The following is a 5,990-nucleotide window of genomic DNA, read 5'->3' as shown; positions in this document are numbered from 1 at the left end:
TAATAACATGTTATATAGTTTAAAATACCTAGGAGGAGGATATTAAATATTCTTATCACAAAAAAAGGATAAATGTTTCAGATAGTGGGGATAATGTTAATTACCCTGATTTTGATCACTATGTATGCCATGAATATATACTATTATTACTCATTAGTTAAAAAAGAATAAAGTTTCTACAAACATTTAAAAAATAAGAATTAGGGCGGCGCCTGTGGCTCAGTGGGTAGGGCGCTGGCCCCATATACCAAGGGTGGCGGGTTCAAACCCGGCCCCGGCCAAACTGCCACAAAAAAATAGCCGGGTGTTGTGGTGGGCGCCTGTAGTCTCAGTTACTCGGGAGGCTGAGGCAAGAGAATCGCCTAAGCCCAGGAGTTGGCCCAGGGTGATAAAGTGATACTCTGTCTCTACTAAAAAAAAATAAGAATTAAAGGAAAGGGAATTTTTGTCCTGGAAAATCAAAAAATTAAAAACTTTTGCTCTGTAAACAATCCTTTTACAAAGATGCAAAGACTAGGAGAAAATAATTGCAAATCATTTACCTGACAAAGGACTTATATCTAGAATATATGAAGAATTGTCAAACTCACCATCATCAGAGAAGTACAAATTAAGACCATGACGAGCTATCACTATATGCAAAGGCTAAGGCAGTTAGAATTTGCAGGGCAGAATATTACAGAAGAAAAAGCTATACAGAAAAAGAGCTCAAGAAATATGCCTGGCATCCACTTAAATCTATGACCAAATATGAATATGTGCATGCATGGGGTAAAACTCAATGAGGCTTAACAAGAATCACCAGGGAAAGAAAAAGTTTAAGGGAGTTCTAAGCCAAACAGTTATCGGAACGCAAATAGAGCTGGGAACCATTTTAATTCCTACAAGACAGAGCAGAGAGACTTTGTTGAACACACAGGGGTGGGGGATTAGTAGAAACACCAGAAAAGTCATGTCTTCATAGTATGGCCAAAATAATCCTAGAGTATAGCATAATCTAGACCTGCCCTAAATAAGCTTAGAAAACAATCTTCAAAAGAATTCAGAAGAACCACAAGTATTTTAACTACCTGCCAAAACAAAGCCAAACACTCTTGCAACAAAATACGACACTACTAAATCTAAGTTTAAAATGCCGTGCATCAGGCCAAAAATTACTAGACATGTGAAGAAGCAATAAAGAGCTATCACTGTAAGGGGGAAATCAGTTAATAGGAAAAAAAAATACACAGATGATGGGAACATGACAAGAGCTAACTTGAAGGGATAGTCAATGGTCAAGTCTAGGATAATTTAAATCAGTAAATATAGAGATAGTAATGAATTATAACCCATAGTGTAAAATAAATGAGCCCACACTAATATAAATAAAAAGAAAGGATAATTCTGGGAGGTGGCCGCCATCTCCTATTCAGCATCATGGCCGCCCTCAGACGCCTTGTGAAGCCGAAAATTGTCAAAAAGAGGACCAAGAAGTTTATCCAGTACCAGTCAGACCAATATGTCAAAATTAAGTGTAACTGGCAGAAACCCAGAGGTATTGACAACAGGGTTTGGAGAAGATCCAAGGGCCAGATCTTGATGCCCAACATTGGTTACAGGAGCAACAAGAAAACAAAGCACATGCAGTGGTTTCCAGAAGTTCCTCGTCCACGATGTCAAGGAGCTGGAAGTGCTGCTGATGTGCAACAAATCTTATTGTGCAAAGATTGCTCACAATGTTTCCTCCAAGAACTGCAAAGCCATTGAGGAAAGAGCAGCCCAGCTGGCCATCAGAGTCACCAATCCCGATGCCAGGCTGCACAGTGAAGAAAAGGGATAGGCAGCTCATGTGCACATTCTATTTGTGTTTAAATAAAACCATAAACCATAAAACCATCTGGCATTTTCCTTCATTAAAAAAAAAAGAAAAAGAAGAAGGAAAGGATAATTCTTCTCATTAAAAGTCCAGTTAATAAAGGTAGAAGAAACTATGGAATTATTAAATCTATCTATTATTAAAGAGCTACTCCACACTTAGGGACTAAAAGATAATATTGTTAATATATCAGTCTTCTCCAAATTTATCTACAGTGTCAATGAAATACCTTTGAAAATCTCAGCAAACTTTTTGTAGAAATTGATGACTTTAAAACTTATATGGAAATGCAAAGAACTCAGAAGAGAATTTGGAGGACTTACATGAACTAATTTTAAGATTCATGATAAAGCTATACCTCTATAGCCATCAACACAGCGTGGAATGGGCCGTGGGGTAGCCATATAGATTGATGGTATACAAAGTGGGTCCATACACAGCATGATGTATGAATACTATATATAAATGGTCCAGAAATGGATCCCAAACATATTTGTCCCAACCAACTTTTGATGAAGATGCCAAGATCATTTAATGAGTGAAAGGAGAAGTTTTTTTTTTTTAAAATGGTATTTCAACAGGTAGATATCCGTATTAGAAAAAGAAAAAAAAATCTCAACCAGCCCTTACTTAACATCATACGTAAAAATAACTTGAGGTGGATTGAAGATTGCTTACAACAGTTTATTTGGTTTTTGTTTATTATAATTTATTTGCAATGTTCCCAAACTGGAAATAACCCAAACCACAAAAAGGAAATGGATAGACAAACTGCTGTCTGTATAAGCATAGACTAGCACTCAGGAACAAAAAAAAAATCAACTATTGGCTTGGTGCCTGCAGCACAGTAGTTATAGCACATGCACTGAGGCTGGCGGGTTCGAGCCTGGCCAAGGAAGGCCAGTTAGACAACAATGACAACTGCAACAAAAAATAGCTGGGGGTTGTGGCAGACACCTATAGTCCCAGCTACTTGGGAGGCTGAGGCAAGAGAGTCATTTAAGCCCAAGAGTTTGACGTTGCTGTGAGCTGTGACACCACAGCACTCTACCAAGGGCAACATAGTAAAACTCTGTTGCAAAAAAAAAAAAAAATCAACTATTGATAAATGCAACAACATGAATAAATCTCATAAACCTCATGCTGAGCAGAAGAAGCCATACACCAAAACAGGACATACTGCTTAACTCTACTCATGTGAAACTCTAGAGAAGGCGAAGGCTACTATGTTCCAGCAGAAAGAAAGAACATCGGTGGGTCTGGAATCTGGGTGGGGCCTAACATAAGGGACCTGAGAGCGATGTCCTTTATTTGGATTGTGGTGACAGTTACAAAAGTGTACACATTTATTGAAAATCTTCAAACTATACGCTTTAAATGGGCATGTATTATTATAGGTGGACCTCAATAAACTTGACTTTTAAAAATCAACTGTAAATATTACAATTTTCTGCTCACCCCTGCAACTTCATCTCTTATGTCTGTGATCCTCAAAATGTTAGTGTGCATCGGGGTCACTGGGGAGGGTTGTTTTATTATAAAACTCATCTTCCCAGGCACATCCCATCCCTAGGAGATTTGGTAGGTAGTGGGGCTTGCAACTCAGCATTTGAAACAAGCTCCCTAGACCATTTGGATTCAGGTGTCCTCAGAGCCCACTTTGGAAAACTGGCCCAAAGTGGAGCTTGGGATTAAATTTCTCTCCTGGGTCAGAATCAGGCCATGTTTGACCAACCATTAGGGGCTCTGAGATGCTCTTAGGCCTAGCATTTCTAGTTGAGGGCTGGAGGGTGACATTGGAGCTATTAGTGACAAAGAGTGTGATGTGGAAGACCACAAATGGATTCTGAGAGGGGACAGTTGACTTTTTGACCCAGCTTAGAAGACACTGATCAAGCCTCGCCTCTCACCTTTAAAATACAGTTAATTAACCACTGCCCTGTTATTTAACTTCCAGGCCAGTGAGCACCAACTGAACGTTCTTAACTGTCATCTCATTGGCAGTTGGTGGGCTTAGTCCCCACCCATGTTGCCAGAGCAACCAGGTCTACTGAGACTGGCCCGGGTCCCCCCAGACTCAGTTGCTGGAGTGACTGGTCCAGTGAAGAGAGGACAGGAGGAGGGAAGAGCTACCAGAGAAGCTCACCCTTGTTGAGGCAGGAGAGAGGCTTGAAGATGAGGAGAAAGAGAAATGGGAAGTCCCTTCATGGTTCTGGGAAGCTAGGAGCCCAGTGAATGCAGGGCCTCCTGCAGCCATCTTTCAGAAGCTGAGTTTTAAGGAGGCCTCTAGTTGTCAGGCTGGGAGGAGCTGCCATCAGAAGCCACTGCTGAGAAGAATGTCCTTCTGCTCCGTCGTGAAGGGAAGAAGGCTATGCCATCCTAAGTCTCCAACCAGGACTGGGCCCAGGTTTTTCTCATAAAATGAGAAGACATGACCAGGGCAATAATGAAATGGGGATTGAGCAAAATCTTTACACTGACCTACAGAAATGAATCAAAATATAGGGCCAAAGCTTGTTAACACATATTAAGGGAGGGAAAACAAAGTCAAGTAGAGGAGAAGTGGGGAAATAGAATCCCAAAGGGTTAGCCTCAGAAGACTGGAGCGACTGCATAGAAAATGAGGCTCTGAGCTTCTTGGCAGACGAAGCAGAGAAGGGAGCAAATGAGTGACGTCAGACCCATCTACCTAGTAAGAGGAAGCAGTAGCATGTATTTTTTAGGAAAAGAAATTGCTTCTGAGCAGAGCAGCAAACTATAGTTTCTCCTTTTATTTCTTTATACCTGGAAACAGGGATTTGGTCCCTGTGTCAAAGGAACTTTTAACCCAGAGAGATAACAGTGAGGTGCCAGATTAAGAAGACAAGGAAGAGCAAAGCTCTAAGAGCAGAAGAGGGTGTCAGAGGCTATTACTACCTCCAGGCAAATGAAGCTTGGTCTCAGGACCCCGCTTCCCCAAGACCTCCCTTGTTCTCTTTTCTTTTTGTGCACTTCCGGGCAAACTGTATAGACTTGGGGTTTTGCTTTCATTGAGTTTATGAACTCACATCAATTCATGGACACAGATGGTGATTTAAAAACAAAAGCCAAAGCAGTTACGTGCTCTCCTAAAAGCAATACATGTTGGAAAATTAGACTGAGAGGAACCTTGACTCCCTGTCAGATCACATGTTGCTGGGAAAGTTGGAAAGGAACTGGGGAGTTGGGGGCAGGTCCAGGAGTCGGGGGAAAGCCTCATTAGCTGCCTTGGGAGGCAGGAGCGTGAAGGGCGTGGAGGTGGGTATCAGGAAGAGGCTCGGCCTTCCATTCCCTGCTACTGTCAGTCTTGAAGGCCCAGCCCAGCCCAGCAAAGATACCATGGGTAAAAGGCCAGGCCTGGAGTCGTGTCTCCTTTTAACCCCTACCTATAGTACTTTGTTTATACTTCCCTCAGGGTGCTCATGTTACCCACGTCCCTTTACAGTTGCTTGTATTTAATTCTTTGCACAGGATGTGCCCTGATGCCAAGGGCAAGATGTTCCCTGCCTCCCTATCCTGGAGCTCTTTAGAATTGCACAAAATACATGTTCCACATTCCCTTGAGAATTTGATCCAAATGGAGGGAAAAGAAATAGGAGATTCAGTGTGAACTTAGAGCTCGTTTTCAATCCTATCATAATAGGTCACGTGTAGGCAGACTCAGCCCCACAGATCAGTTAGAGTTGACAGATGAAGAGAAGCAGGGGTGGGTGCAAGTTTTATGTGACATTGAAGTTCCTAATGTCTTAAGACAAACACAAAATTACAAATCTAAAATAAGGTCCAAGGCTTGGGGGTGGAGGGTAGTAGGCCCTGAAGATGAAGCTTCAAGAACCTCAAGGGTAAACAGCCTATGGTCCTTGTAGATGGCTGGCAAAGGTGTCAAAACGAGGGGACTTGGACTTGGCTGAGCCTTGAAGAATGGGAAGATTTGGAAAGATCGTACACAAAGAGCTGTGTGGCAGGAGGAAGAAAGGGATATAATACTGTCAGAGACTTGGTGGGACAGAAACTGCAAAGTCCAGGTGGAAAGAGGAAGGCAGGCAGGGAAGTCAGACTGGGGAGGCCTTGCCTGCAGACTAAGGCATCTGAATTATATTTCACTATTTACAGA

The 5,990-nt window shown here is 42.0% G+C and overlaps 1 pseudogene; it reads left to right on the top strand.

Annotated features, from left to right (window-relative positions):
• The first annotated feature begins 1,403 nt into the window (after positions 1-1,403).
• LOC100962007 lies at positions 1,404-1,822 on the top strand (annotated as a pseudogene).
• The last annotated feature ends 4,168 nt before the right edge of the window (positions 1,823-5,990 follow it).

This window comes from Otolemur garnettii, unplaced genomic scaffold (genome assembly GCF_000181295.1).
Source record: "Otolemur garnettii isolate 467f Iridium unplaced genomic scaffold, OtoGar3 scaffold00008, whole genome shotgun sequence".
NCBI lineage: Eukaryota > Metazoa > Chordata > Mammalia > Primates > Galagidae > Otolemur > Otolemur garnettii.
This window is presented reverse-complemented; position numbering and strand designations above follow the sequence as displayed.